The following is a 16,518-nucleotide window of genomic DNA, read 5'->3' as shown; positions in this document are numbered from 1 at the left end:
TTATGATTTCTTTCCTTCTGCTAACTTTGGGTTTTTTTTGTTCTTGTTTGTCTAATTGCTTTAGGTGTAAGGTTAGGTTGTTTGTTTGAGATGTTTCTTGTTTCTTGAGGTAAGATTGTATTGCTATAAACTTCCTGCTTAGAACTGCTTTTGCTGCATCCCATATGTTTTGGGCTGTCGTGCTTTCATTGTCATTTGTTTCTGGGTATGTTTTGATTTCCTCTTTGATTTCTTCAGTGATCTCTTTGTTATTTAGTAGTGTGTTGTTTAGTTCCCATATGTCTGTACTTTTTACAGATTTTTTTCCTTTAATTGATATCTAGTCTCATAGTGTTGTGGTTGGAAAAGATACTTGATACAACTTCAATTTTCTTAAATTTACCATGGCTTGATTTGTGACCCAAGATATGATCTATCCTGGAGAATGTTCCATGAGCACTTGAGAAGAAAGTGTATTCTGTTGTTTTTGGATGGAATGTCTTATAAATATCAATTAAGTCCATCTTGTTTAAAGTATCATTTAAAGTTTGTGTTTCCTTTTTTATTTTCATTTTGGATAATCTGTCCATTGTTGAAAGTGGGGTGTTAAAGTCCCCTACTATGATTGTGTTACTGTTGATTTCCCCTTTCATGGCTGTTAGCATTTGCCTTATGTTTTGAGGTGCTCCTATGTTGGGTCCATAAATATTTACAATAGTTATATCTTCTTGGATTGATTCCTTGATCATTAGGTAGTGTCCTTCTTTGTCTCTTTTAATAGTCTTTATTTTAAAGTCTATTCTGTCTCTTATGAGAATTGCTACTCCAGATTTCTTTTGATTTCTGTTTGCAAGGAATATCTTTTTCATCCACTCACTTTCAGTCTATATGTGTCCCTAGGTCTGATGTAGGTCTCCTGTAGACAACATATATGTGGGTCTTATTTTTGTATCCATTTAGCCAGTCTGTGTCTTTTGTTTGGAGCATTTAATCCATTTACATTTAAGGTAGTTATCAATATGTATGTTCCTATTATCATTTTCTTAATTGTTTTGGGATTGTTTTTGTAAGTCTTTTCCTTCTCTTGTGTTTCCTTCTTATAGAAGTTCCTTTAGCACTGTAAAGCTGGTTTGGTGGTGCTGAATTCTCTTAACTTTTACTTGTCTGTAAAGGTTTTAATTTCTCTGTCGAATCTGAATGACATCCTTGCTGGGTAGAGTAATCATGGTTGTAGGCTTTTCCCTGTCATCACTTTAAATATGTCCTGACTCTTCTCTGGCTTGCAGAGTTTCTGCTTAAAGTTCAGCTGTTAATCTTATGAGGTTTCCCTTGTATGTTATTTGTTGCTTTCCCCTTGCTGCTTTTAGTATTTTTTCTTTGAATTTAATTTTTGATAGTTTGATTAATATATGTCTTGGCATGTTTCTCCTTGGATTTATACTGTATTGGATTCTCTGTACTTCCTGGACTTGATTGACTATTTCTTTTCTCATGTTTGGGAAGTTTTCAATTATAATCTCTTCAAATATTTTCTGAGACCCTTTCTTTTTCTCTTCTTCTTCTGGGACCCCTATAAGTTGAATGTTGGTGCATTTAATTTTGTCCCAGAAGTCTCTGAGACTCTCCTCAATTCTGTTCATTCCATTTTCTTTCTTCTGCTCTGTGGCAGTTATTTCCACTCTTTTATCTTCCAGGTCACTTATCCTTTCTTCTGCCTCAGGTATTCTGCTATCGATTCCTTCTAGAATATTTTTAATTTCCTTATTATGTTGTTCATTGTTGTTTGCTTGCTCTTTAGGTTTTCTTGGTCCTTGTCAAATGTTTCTTGTATTTTCTTATTTCTATTTCTGAGATTTTGGATCATCTTTACTATCATTACTCTGAATTCTTTTTCAGGTAGACTGCCTGTTTCCTCTTCATTTGTGTGGTGGTTTGTTTTTATCTTTCTCCTTCATCTGTTGCATATTTCTCTGTTTTCTCATTTTTTTAACCTACTATGTTTGGGATCTCCTTTTCCCAGGCTGCAGGTTTATAGTTCCCATTGTTTTTGGTGTCTTCCCCCAGTGGGTAAAGTTTGTTCAGTGACTTGTGTAGGCTTCCTGGTTGAGGGGACTGGTGCCTGTGGTCTGGTGTGTGGGGCTGTATCTTGTCTTTTTGGTGGGCAGGGCCACATCTGGTGGTGTGTTTTGGAGTGTCTGTGAAGTTTGTATGGCTCTAGGCAGGCTCTGTGCTAATAGGTGGAATTGTGTTCCTGTCTTGCTAGTTGTTTGGCACGGGGCTTCCAGCACTGGAGCTTGCTGGCTGTTGGGTGGAGATGGGTCTTAGTGTTGAGACAAAGATCTCTGGGAGAGTTCTCACCAATTGATATTATGTGTGGCCGGGAGGTTTCTGGTCGTCCAATGTCCTGGACTCGGCCCTCCCATCTCGGGGGCTCAAGCCTGACACCCAGATGAGCACCAACACCCTGCCAGCCACACAGTTCAGGGGAAAAGGAAGAAAGAAAAAAAAGATAAAGAAAAACAAAATGAAACAAACAAACAAACAAAAAGTCCCCCCAAAAAACGGACAGACAGAACCCTAGGCCAAATGGTAAAAGCCAACCTATACAGAAAAAATCACGCAAAGAAGCATACACATACACACTTAGGAAAAGAGAAAAAGGAACAAAAAATACATATATATATAAGAAAACAAAAAAAGGAAGAGAGCAACCAAACTAATAAACAAAATCTACCAATGATAATTAGTTCTAAATACTAAACTTAGATAAACATAAAACCAGAGACAAATTAGACACAGAAAGCAAACCTCAAGTCTACAGTTGCTCCCAAAGTCCACTGTCTCAATTTTGGGAAGGTTTGTTGTCTGTTGAGGTATTCTTCAGATGCAGGTTTATCAAGTTGATTGTGGGGATAATCTGCTGCTCCATAGAGTAATTTTTCTTTCTCTTCTTTGTTCACATGGCTCCAGAGGTTTAGCTTTGGTTTTGGCCTTGCCTCTGCATATAGGCCACCCTCAGGAGTCTCTTCCATACCCAGACAAGAGGGCGTTAAAGCAGTGGCTGATTAGGGCACTCTTGCTCACTCAGGCCAGGGGAGAGGGAGGGGTATGGTAGTCATGATTGGAATGTAAGGCAAGCCTGAGGCAGCAGAGGCCGGCACGATGTTGCAACAGCGTGAGGTGTGCTGTGTGTTCTCCTGGGGAAGTGGTCCCTGGATCATGGGACCCTGGAAGTGGCAGGCTGCACAGAGTACCAGGGGCTGTGGATAGTTACCTGCACTTGCACACAGCATTTTTTTTTTTTTTTGTGGTACATGGGCCTCTCACTGCTGTGGCCTCTCCCGTTGTGGAGCACAGGCTCTGGACGTGCAGGCCCAGTGGCCATAGCTCATAGGCCTAGCCGCTGCATGGCATGTGTGATCCTCCCAGACCGGGGCATGAACCCGTGTCCACTGCATCAGCAGGTGGACTCTCAAACACTGCGCCACCAGGGAAGCTCCCACACAGCATTCTTGGTGGCAGTGGCCACAGCGTTAGTAGTTCATGCCTGCCTCTGTGTTCTGAGCTGATAGCCGTGGCTCATGCCTGTCTCTGGAGCTCACTTAGGGGGTGCTCTGCCTTTTGTGGGCACACTGGGAAGGAATGCCCTCTCCTTGCGCACCCTGAAACAATGGTCTCTTGTCACTCTGGCAGGTCCAGACTTTTTCCCAGACTCCCTCCTGGCTAGCTGTGGTGCACTAGCCCCCTTCAGGCTGTGTTCACGCAGCCAACCCCGGTCCTCTCCCTGGGATCTGACCTCCAACCCGAGACTCAGCTCCCAGCTTCCACCCACTCCTGCAGTGAGCAGACAAGCCTCTCAGGCTGATGAGTGCTGGTTGTCACTGATCCTCTGTGCGGGAATCTCTCCACTTTGCCTTCTGCACCCCTGTTGCTGCGCTCTCCTCTGTGGCTTCGAAGCTTCCCCCTCACCCCCACCCACTCACCCCCTCTATCCGCCAGTGAAGGGGCTTCCTAGTGTGTGTAAACTTTTCCTGCTTCACAGCTCCCTCCCAGAGGTGCAGGTCCCATCCCTATTTTTTTGTCTCTGTTTTTTCTTTTTTCTTTTGCCCTACATAGGTACATGGAGATTTTCTTGCCTTTTGGGAAGTCTGAGGTCTTCTGCTAGCGTTCAGTAGGTGTTCCGTAAGAGTTGTTCCACATGTAGATGTATTTTTGATGTATTTATGGGGAGGAAGGTGATCTCCATGTCTTACTCCTCTGCGATCTTGAAGCCAAATCATGCCCAATTAAGAGTGAGAAGAGGGGGCTTCCCTGGTGGCGCAGTGGTTGAGAGTCCACCTGCCGATGCAGGGGACACGGGTTCGTGCCACGGTCCGGGAGGATCCCACATGCCGCGGAGCAGCTGGGACCATGAGCCATGGCCGCTGAGCCTGCGCATCCAGAGCCTGCGCTCCGCAACGGGAGAGACAACTGCAATGAGAAGCCCTCGCACCGCAATGAAGAGTAGCCCCCGCTCGCCGCAACTAGAGAAAGCCCGCCTGCAGCAACAAAGACCCAATGCAGCCAAAAATAAAAATCAATAAATTCATTTAAAAAAAGAGTGAGAAGAACACTGAAATAGATTAAGCAGAATTTAAAATGTTACCTGGATATAAAGATGCTCATTTCTTTCTTACACTACATTAAATCCTGATTTTTTCCCCTTTTTTTTATGAAAAAATGAAAAATAACAAAATGGGGGGAGCAAAATATGCTCTAAATCATGAATCTAAAATATGAGCTAAATTATTATGAAACAAAATGTGAAACTTCACTAAATGAGTTTCCCCAGCTAATGGGATTTTCTAATGGATTTCTAATAAGTAGTTGATCAAAATTACAATATATTGTTCATCCATATTTAGTTACCTTATAGATGATGCTTTCCTGTCTGTAATTGCACATTTGCACATTACTGAAGACTACAGTGGTTATCAACCTCCAAATATATACTTAAGACTTTTCTGTACACGTGTGTGTAATGTGCATAGGAGAGAGAAAGAGAGGCTCTTTTTAGTCAGAAATATCCTGAAAATGTGTGTCTAATCTCTGAGTACTTAACTTGAAATAAAGTATGACTCTAATTGTGCCCTTGATTATTTTTCATAGATTCTTTAATTGTCAAACACTGGATAGTATATTGCTGTTAAATATTTTAAAATAACATTGATAATCTTAGAATTCTATTTTCTATAGATAAAAAATTCAACATACATAAACACTCAGCAAATATTTATCGACCCCTCCTATGTAGCAAGCACCGCTTTAGATGTGACGGAATAATGGAGAGTATTCTAAAACAGTCTCTCTAGGAATATTCAATTATCGGGAAGTGACATTAAACAAGAAATTACAAACATAGGTTAATTATAATTATAATAAATGTCCAGCATGTATGAAGGGATGAATGAAGAAAGTACAAATAGAGAGGATAAAGCAGTTTGTTGTGAGACCTGTGACAGAGGGGTTAAATTTATCTAGACACCGAAGTGTGTCAATAGAGAAATGATCCTTGAGGAAGTAACATGTGCATTGAGAAAGCAAAAATAAAAATAATTAGCCAGAAAAGGGGATGAATAGAATATGGTGGTAGTTTAGACCCAGACAGGAGAAATAGTTATCTGAACCAAGAAAATACACATATTGTAGGAATATAGTCAGAGGGATCATTCTAAAAGTTGTAATTTCTTCCAAAACCGTGGCAATCTCTACAACAAAGGACTGAACAAGACAAAGATAACTGTTTTTTTTTCAAGTGCGTACTCTGTGCTGTGTAATATGTGATTTGCTGCTAAAGTTTTAGTTCTCAAAAAGTCCTTAATAAGTTATTATATAACATTATTCAGAGGGGGAATCGGAGACTTGAAAAATTTGTTTCCAGGATCACCCAGCTAGTAGGTGGCAGGATGGGCGTACAATACACCCCCAGATCTCTCTGATTCCAGTATTTATTTTCTTCCCCCTCCTCACTCTTCTCCCTGCTGCCCCCTTCCTTCATTCTTTAACTCAGTACAACTATTTTCTTCTTTTTGTCTCGTGAATTTAATACTCCTGACCCTCTGGATTGCTGAGTCAATAACTCCCTCCTTCCTGCTTGCAACTCACCTCCCCCTCATAATGAAGAAAGGATGGTATAAGAATTCTCCTGGCTGATTCCTTTTAACTGAAATGCTTTACAATTGTTTACTGTCATATGATTATGGAACAGCAGAACAAGCATTAAAATAGTTTAGTAAGTGAAAGCAGAGGACATTTCCAGAGCCCCGTCTGTCTGAGGTTATCTGATTTGTTCCAACCCAAAGAGATAGCTCCATATTAGATGATCTGAAGGATCAAGTATTTATCTCAATCTTTTGATTTGCCCCATAGTGACTTTAATTTCTTTAGGAGAAAAAAATACATAAACAAATATCACGGATAAGGTGATATGCAATTTCTTGTGTATGTTTTTAGCTTACCAGCGTGCTGGAGGATATGTTCTTTGGTTGAAAAAAGAGAGGAATCTCCTTTATCTCAATGAGATTTCTCTACCAAAACATAGTGTTATTGATGTAACTGCTACATGCCCATTAAAGTGAGTTTTATTGTAACATTTGTCAATCAAAATGAGTTTCACTAAGAATGATTGGATAATTATGTCTTTCTATGGGAAAAAAAAATGTAAAAAAAAATCGTCTCACATTTTTCACTGTATGATTTAGAAGCAATGGATATTTCATAGACTGAAAGATGACCAGCATATAATTAAGAATCCTAATTTCCTATAGCATTTATTTTTATTCCATTTGAAATTACCCATATTGCTTGTGGAATATAGGAATGCTTTATTTTTTATATTAGTTTTTAAAAAGAAGGAAGTTCTACCATCTGTGAAAACATGAGTGAACCTTGAGAATGTTGTACTAAGTGAAATAAGCTGGTCACAGAAGAATAAATACTGCATGGCTCCACTTACATGAGATATCTAAAACACTCAAACTGGTAATATAGAACAATGTTTGCCAAGGGCTGGAGGAAGGGGAAACGGGAAGTTGTTCTATGGGTATAAAGTTTCAGTAATCCAAGGTGAATAAATTCTAGAGCTCTGCTGTACAACAGAATATCTACAGTTAGCAATATTGTATTGTACTTAAAATTTGTTATAAAGGTAGATCTTATGTTAAGTGTTATTATCACAATAAAAATATTTTATATGCTCAATTTGTTATTGAATTTTCTTTAATCAAAACTGTAAAAAAATGTCAAATTATGTTGGTTTTGGAAACTAAGGAGAAAGAATGGAGAAGAGTTCTTGTTAAAATTTTCATCATCCTCTCCTTATAAAGAAAGTTCTGGGTTCAAGGTGGTTCTGGCAGAATATCCAAGAGTTTTGATTTAACAGTTTTAAGAATTTATTTTTACCAAAGTGGAAATAGAAAATCCTCTCTGTATAGTAGCTTAATTTCAATTTGTACATTTAAGACATGAAGTTCATTTTCTGAGTCAGTTTACTAGTCTATGAAAATTAAAGAATAAGAAACTTTAACTTTCTCAAAAACAAATATAAAATTTAAAAAGGCAAGGAAATGTAGTATTCCAAACAGTATAAACAGCAAATATTCTAAACCCTTTTCTCACTGGACTCACCTGAAAGGACTAATTATAAACATAATTTTCTTTCTGTTTTCTGATCAGGATGAAAATCAAATAACCATATATGAAAATGTCCAATTGTTACTGCATCCAAGCTTGTACGGCCTGCTGCATGACAGGTCAATCATTCGAGAGACAAGTTGTTGGGGCAAGGAATAGTGACTTTATTTGGAAAGCCAGCAGACCGAGAAGATGGTGGACTAGTGTCCCCAGAAAAACATCTTACCAAAGTTAGAATTCAGGCTTCTTTTATACTAAAAGGGGAGGGGGTGTGGATGGTTTCTGCAAACTTCTTGATGGCAGAATCCTTTGTTCTTGCCGCTGTCCAGGTAGGTCTGGTCACAGTGTTTCTATAAACCTCCAACAAGACAAATGTTATCCTCTATTCTGTAACTTTTTATCTCTAAATGAATGGAAAAGCTTTATGAGTTTCAAGGTCAGATCCTTGAGAATGGGCTGTCCTGTATATTTCAGACTATAGGCAACATTTTTAATGATTAACTTATAGCAAAAACAGTAGACCACAAAGGTTAAAGCAAAAGAAACAGATCCAATATGGAGTCAAATTTGTACTTCCCTATTACACTATCATGGTGCTAGTTTTCCATATGTATTGACAATACTGTAATCCTAAAAATCAGAATATGTGATTAGATAATATTTTTTACATTTATAAATGAATTTGTCTAAACAGTCTTAAAAATTTATAGAAATGAAATCACTTTAGTTATGCATTTAGCAGAATGGTTTAATTGAAAATAATAAAATTGCAGGAAAGCAAGACTGTCCTGTAAAAAGCCAGTACCTTTGGTTGCCATTGCTTTTACTAAATGATCCCCTGAAGAATAACTTACAGCCCTTTGCTCAATTTTACTTTAATTTTGTTAGGCAGTGGGCCTTGTAACCCTTCCCTAGGGAGATACAGCTTAAATAGATTCTTGCCATTAGAAGTTTTTCTGTAATGTGATTCTTCCTGGCAAGTGGGCTCCCACTGTATTCTAAATCTTGGTCTCATTCACTGATGCCTAATAGTTAGAGATGTGATTTTCAGAAGAGATAATTCAGGTGTGGTTAGAGGGAAAAAGAAATATTGCCAAATAGCACATTCAAGAGCAGTTCTTGTGAAATTTTTGGAGCAGGCAATTTCAGTCACCAGACATTTCAACAGAAGTGAGACCCTGATGCACTGAGCAATGTTTTGAAACCATGGAATACTTAAAACCTTTTCTTCAGCTGTGACAGTAGTTCCATTTTTGTTATTTATGTAATACTGCTTACATTCTCTATTTTTATCTATGTATATTCCTTTCCTTTTCAAGTAGCTATTAATGGGTAACTTTTCTACTGGACTAATATCTGTTTATAAAACCAGCCAGCCAGTCTCTCTCAGTCTTTCACATTCTTCCTGGAAGCTTTTTTAATTTCTTTGAGGCTCTCCCATAAATTACAGTCATCCTTAGAACAGAAGCACAGATAAACAAAATGATTAAAAATTTAAACTAGCTTCCATTGGCCAAGCACTTTCTACAGGATAGGCATTTTTTTATAATTGATCTTGAATATTTACTGCAATAAAAGGAGAGAGATATCAATGCTTTCAATTTTCTTAAGGAAACTGATTTTCAACAAGGTTAGCAAACACGCCCAGGAGTACACAGCCTGGATATGAGCAAGCTAAGATCGGGCTCTAAAATCTGCATTGTTTCCATTAGTCACATAATCTCTTTTTAATAATAAATTGTTATTTGGTGGCAGCAGGAAACACATAGATGGCAATCAGTTATTTAATTATAGTTCTTCATCTGAATCATGAAATAACATTCTCTAAGAATGCAATATGAAGAAAATAAGCCACTGAAATTGTGTTAAGCCACCAGAATTTGGGGCTTTCTTTTCTAAGCCTCAGTTACTCATCTGTAAGATAGAGATAAATGCCTCCCTCACAGGGCTGTTATAAAGTAGATAGGTGTACCTGCTTAGATCAGTGCTTGGCACACAAAAAATAATTCATATATTTGAGATGTGCTATAGTCTAATGGTTAACAGTATAGTACTGCTTGGGTATGAATCTTAACTCCACAACTTATTAGCTGAATGTATGTATGCAACTTACTTGACTTCTCTCTATCTCAGATTTCTTATCTGTAAAACAGATTGAATAGTGGCACCTATCTAATGGGGTGGTGATGAGAAAATGAGTTTGTAAATATAAAGTTCGCATAAGAGTTCCTAGCCCATATTGCGGGTTCAAAATGTTACTATTAATAAATAATCACTGTTATTAAGTCTAGAAGATTTGCGGCCATTGCTCACGGGCCCAGCCTCTCCGCGGCATGTGGGATCTTCCTGGACCGGGGCATGAACCCGTGTCCCCTGCATCGGCAGGTGGACTCTCAACCACTGCACCACCAGGAAAGCCCAAGTCTGGAAGATTTTATCCTGCCTCTTCTCAGTGTTAAGCACCTCTTCTGCTTTTTTTTATTTTTATTTTTTATCTCGTTTTGTTATAAGGCTTGTATATTATGTAGTTGTCTGCTTGTTTTCTTTCCCTTGTCTTTGGCACCCTCCATTTCCTTTCAAATGCTAGTTTGTTTGTTTTTTCCCAGAGTATTCTGTTATATTTTTTTCATCTGTGCAGACTGGTTTTGAAGTTCTTCACTAACAGATCAAGGTAAAGAATTGGCCTCACTGGAAAGACAGATAGTCTTATTCTTCAGACAGCATACATCCTTAAGTGCTGCTTATGGAGACTGGAATTGCTTTCTGGTCTCATTTCCTACTTTTCTTCTCAGGTGATTTGAAATAAGCATTTGCCAAATTCACAAAAAACTCCACCACTGTGTAAACCTTCATATGGATTTGCTACTTTTCAATTAAAAATTAAAAAAAGGAGACAGGGATAGACTTGTTTTTTAAAAAATCATTTATTTATTTTATTTACTTTATTTTTAAGTTAAAGCACAAATTGACCTACAATATTACATTAGTTTCAGGTGTACCACATAGTCATTCGATATTTTTATACATTCCAAAGTGCTCACCACATGTCTAGTTATCATCTGTCACCATACAAAGTCATTACAATATTATTAATTATATTCCCTATGCTGTATATTACATCACTGTGACTTTAAAATTATCTTAAATTTAAAATTATCTTAATTAATTATCTTAAAATTATCTTAAATATAAGTTTCTGCTTCTTGTTTCATCCTATTTCTCTAGATATCAAATTTCTTTATTTCCAAGCCATGTGAGTAAAATAAATTACATTTTAGAAACAGCTAGTCAACTACGCTAACAGAGAGGAAGCGTTTATCTTTTCAGATGCACCATGTGAAAGCTAATTTGAAATGCTTATAGATTCAATAATACAACAGCAGCTGTTGTAAAAATGCATCTTAAAATCAAAGTCATTTGTGGCACTCTCATTTGAATGCTTAAAACAAGGTGTAGTTTGGGAGGCAAAAATCAAAAATGATTTGTGTTTGGTTACTTTATAAAAGACATTTATTTAAGGGGGGATTTGATAAATAATTATTGTGCTTGTCACCTTGAATAAAGGCTGGGAGGCTTGAAGTAATTATATTTTGATGCATTTGAAAGAGTCTTATGTGAGATGTATCGTACTGACTATGTTTGCTGCTAGATGTCACTATTGTTTCAGTGTTGTTCGCCTCTGGGATACTTTCTTGGACTATGATAAGAGAGACATATGTTTGGTTATACTTGTTGGTCAGCACATGATTCAGTAAAGGAAAAACTTTAAGTACCATGCTTATTAAGTAAATAATCATTTAATACTTAGAGCGCACATTAGAAATTTAATTTCACTGGAGATTTCTTAATGACACTTTTCATGGTGTTATCAACATGACAGAATATGCAATGGTAGCTACTGAGAAATCTAAGGTGTGACTGTATTCAAGAACTCACTGTTAAGTAAGAATCTCTTGAAATATTAAGAACAAATGTCTTTTACCTTTAAACCTTTTTTTGGGGGCGTTTAAAAATACTCCAATATGTTTATGTTTCTTTTATGTATTTGATTTACATTCACGTATAAATAATATAATATGTTTTTCTCCCACACTATACTATTCCCTGGGGGACTTTCATAGGTTATTAAATATATTGTTCTGACATAAGTTAATGAAGACTTCTCCAGTTCCCTCCAGTTGGAAACCACCTATAATATTTCCACTCCTCAACAGAGTATAATGCGATTAGCACCTTAGGGGATTCAAAACAAAACATTAGTAAAGCACAATTTCTAGTATTTAGGAGAAGAAAGTGATCCTACAAATAGAGGTTACACATGTTTGAGCACTGCCCATGACTTTAACCTAAAAGCATTTGATTGCATTGTCTCCTTAAACAGCTACTGCTTACTTATATGGTGATGAGAAGAGTCCTTTTGAGTTCAGAGCATTGACTTATAAACAATGCAGCACACCATTAAACCAAAGTAGAGTTATTTATTTTTCTTAGAAAAACAATCATGAACGTTCATGGAAGGCTCCCTGGGTGAACAAAGGGTAACACTGCAAATATGGTTCAAAAAATATTGTAATTTAAAACAAAATGGGAATGATAACTCATAATTTTCTATATGAGATCAAGAGCCCTAAATTCTTTTAATCTATAGTGTGGAAACTGTCAGGATTTTCTTTGACCCACCACACAAATCACATTAAGTATCATTTATGTAAAATAATACAGAAATGGTATCTTCATAATTGGATGAGGTAATTTGGTACAGGAATAATCTAAACGACAGTTCAACATAATGTGATTTGATGTGTGGCTAGGGTTTCAGAGTGTGAGTAGCTTCATGGGAAACAACCCATGAATAAGGACAATTATAACTTTTTTCTAATTTAAGCAATCATGAACTTGCAGGTGTGATTTTATTTTTCATGAATTTGTTTGCTCAGAGTAATTGAATGATAGAAGTAGAATTGCTCTTGCATTTTAATTCTTATTTTAAGATGTAAACATTCAAAACGTATTTTCTAAGCCATTTTTGTTTTTAACAACACAAATATGCAGATAAGAAACAAGCAAATTTATATTTACACCTATTTTAATAGTCATATATTAAAAATGTTATACAATGAAGAATTTGCTTCTTTGCTCAGAGAGAGAGGCCTAATTTTCAAATCTGTTTAAGTTTTCTACAGAGAAGGAGGAAACCAAAACCACAGGTAGTGCAAAGCAGGTCCTCACAGGACCCCACCCATCTATAAATCCAACCCAATAATGACCTGAATCTGACATAGCAGTATTTCCATCTTTTTGTTCTAAGGAAAATAGCAGTATTTCCATTGTTTTGTTCTAAGGAAAAGGTAGCAAAGCCTTGAATTTATGATAACATAAAAGCATAAGTTCATGAGACATGTTACTTGGAGTCAGACTACTGGTCTAGCAGGTTCACAGCTTCTACTCTGCTAGTGATTGCCAAAGACATTTTATGGAAGAACAAGACTGTTTTTCTTAGTATATTCCAAACACTTAAATTTTCTTAACAACCTCCTAAAAAAGACTTACTATATTTACATATTATTTTCTCCTGAAAATAGAAGGATTTTGCCTTGGTTACATTCACTGCAAAAAGAATAAAAAGTAGATATTGAAAAATTATTCCTGAAGCTGCACTAAAATACATTATTACCCCTACTTTTAAGCTATCATAAAATGAATCAGTATTCATTGAGATGATAACAAGTTACTTAAAACCAAAAAATGCTTTTGGAATTGAAAAAATTAAAATGATGAATACAAAAGCAGCCATTTCATATTTTCAAAGTTTTTAAAGAATTATTTTCAGACATAGTATTCTGTTTCTCTTAAACTAGCTTTCTTCTCCCTAACAATTGCTTTTTTCTCAGTTGGCACTTCCTCCCATTCTCTTTCACATTTAAATCATAAAATTATTTTTAATAAGAAAATTTATATAAAGATTCATGTTATTATGTTTGTTCATATAGTTGGGTCTAATGGTTAGCTATATCTTCTTTTATGAATAATATATTTTTGGTTGAACATATTTTCATAAAGGAAGAACTAGACTGATTAAGATTAGCTACTAATAATACATACATTCAATATGCTTCTTCTTTGTAGGGACCTATAATTATCTTCAGATTATTTTCTCTAGGCTGTTAATGTAATGAGGTAATTTAGTGGTTAAGGTAAGGGCTCTGGAGTACAGCAGACCACTCTGGTTTTGATGCTACGTGAATTGGGCGAACTACTTAACACTTTTGAACATGTTCCACAATGTGGAAAAGAGTAGGACTGTTAGGGGACTGTATTAGTTGGCTTTATAAGACACAGAGATTAGGGAAGGTAATTGGGTAGAGAGGTAAGCTGTTGAATGCTTAGAGCAAAATTTGGCAGGGAATCATGGTTCAGAGAGAGAGAACAAAACTGAATAAACTTGAATACATGTCTAAACATATTAACCAAGAAAAGGCCCTCTATTTGGGCAAGTCATTGATTTTATTGATAATCCACATAGTATATAATGGGAACTCATGTCAGCAAAAACAAACAACAACAACAAAAAGAAACATTTTGCCATGAAATTTCATGACTTTAGAGACGTTTTTGTCAAATAGACATGTCCTAATCATATAGCAAACAAACTATAATTACGTTGATCAGATTCTGTTGTTGAGTCTTTTGATGCCAGCACAACTGAGAATGCTTTAATTAAATGGTAGAGATGTTTTGCATATATTTTAAGGAGGAATTCTATGTCAAAAATAAAACTGCAAGGTAATACCCTGTCAATAGTGAATATTCCACTACTTGTAGTGTCCTGGATGTGACTCCTGACGCATCTGAACTTTTTACACACTAGTACTGCATAGATGACTTCTTTTCTTAGATTCTCCCTCCAAGGATCACCACAGAAGTCACCCTTTCCAGAAGCCCTTCTTCATACCTGTTCCCTTGTCATCAAACCAGATTGAGTGTCATCAGACCAGATTGGGTGTTCAGTATTAACCAGAATCTTTACATACAGACACTGGAAATATTCTAGATAGTTTCAGCAGAAAGGAATTTATGAAGTGTTATCAACTGTTCACAGTACTATTAGGAAGCAATCACTATAGTTTCAGGAAGGATGAAGAAAAGGACTCTCAGCTAAGCTGAGCAGCTAAGGAAGCTGCTGCCTCTACCATGATTTGCAGATCCAAGAAACTGGCCCTGTGACCTTTGGGTCCAGTACAAGACACCTCTGCATAACTGGGTGGCTGCCAAATTAGAAAGCCAAGTACTTTACTGAGAAACTGTTAGCACAAGAACTACACAGTTTCTGCTTATGTACATGATCAAAATATAAATTTTCTGCCCCTTGCTTCTGCCCCCTGAAAAAATTCGATACTTTTTCAGGTTTGTTTAAGAACATATGATTAGTGGGACCTAAATCATGTACAGAATCCCAGTTTCATGTTTGGGTAGAAAATTCAGGATTTTAAGTATTCCAACCTCGCTGTCTTTTCTGTAAAGAATGGCATGTCCCAAAAGTGGTGGACAGAGAATCGGCCACATGCACCTTCATTGTACTCACTAGTAATTTTTATATAGCACTTACTGAAGATGATAAGGGTTGTAATATTACTGTAGGGAGCCTACACTTTGTAATCCGTTTAATCAGTTTTAATCAAGTTCTATCTCATAGTATTGTTACGACCTCAAATAAAATAAGTAGATGAAAATATTTTAGCATAGTGTAATCCACACATTAGAATTGCCAAAAAAAAGTATCATTAGGACTATTGCACTCTTACTTGTATATCTACCTATTCTAGACTGTAGATTCTTTAAGGATAGTGTCTATATTCTTAATTTTATATTCCAATGCCTGGAGTATCTGACATATATTAGATGGCCAATAAATCTTGGTAGAAGGAAGACTGCAAGAGGGCAAATAAGTGCATCCTGTGGAGATATCTTAGAGATTAATAACATGGGAATACTAAGTAGCTGCACTGGCAATTATTGAAGAGCCTTGAATTTTAAGGAATTAGGACAGTTTGCATAGATAATGTAATCAAATTACTCATTATTATTTATTTGCAATTCAAGTAAAAAAAAGTGATTAATGAGTATGCTTTTTAAAATATTAGCTATATATTAAAAATTGTGGCAGACTCTTCTGTTAACTCACCTATTACTTAATCAGCAATGTTAAAGAAGTCTTTAAGATAATTAATCAGCAATACATGTATCTGTATATTATGGAAATTATTTTCTTAAAATAAGTTTAGCCTGCTAGGTGCTCTATTATTTATGAACCAAATGGAACTGAGTTGGCTTTTAAAAGATGATAATATCTGTGTTTTATTTAAGGGATTAGGTGGGAAAATTCTTCAGCTGATAGTATAAATCTGAAGTTTGTAAATCAAGAAACAGTGTTTCTTTAAGATTTCCTTAGTCAACATTTTACATGTTTTTGAGTTACTACTTTTGTTCCTGATTTTATTTTTTTGTAAATGGTTTTGCTCCTATAGTTTAAATCATTCTAGCCTCTCAGAGTTGAAATGGATTTTACCATCTGCTGATGTCTTGTTCTCAGAGTGGAAGTCCCATTTACATAATTCCTGTCACGTGTTGTCCAGTCTCTGCTGGACTATCTTCTTAAAACATTTAAGATAGGAAAATTATCATCTTACAATACAGCTTAATTTTGCAGAAAATTTTAAGTTTTTATAAAACTCTTTCTAAAAGACAATGGAAATATTTTATTTTGTCTCACGTGTCAGTCTCACTTAACTGAGAAATAAAGGCTTTGAAATATTTCACTGTCTACAAATAGTGTATTTATCACTTCCATAATTTGAAAGTAGCTTTCAC

The sequence above is a fragment of the Neophocaena asiaeorientalis genome, unplaced genomic scaffold (assembly GCF_003031525.2).
Source record: "Neophocaena asiaeorientalis asiaeorientalis breed wild unplaced genomic scaffold, Neophocaena_asiaeorientalis_V1.1 scaffold143, whole genome shotgun sequence".
In the NCBI taxonomy this organism is placed as follows: domain Eukaryota; kingdom Metazoa; phylum Chordata; class Mammalia; order Artiodactyla; family Phocoenidae; genus Neophocaena; species Neophocaena asiaeorientalis.
The sequence above is the reverse complement of the archived record's forward strand: the minus strand, read 5'-3'. Positions refer to the sequence as shown.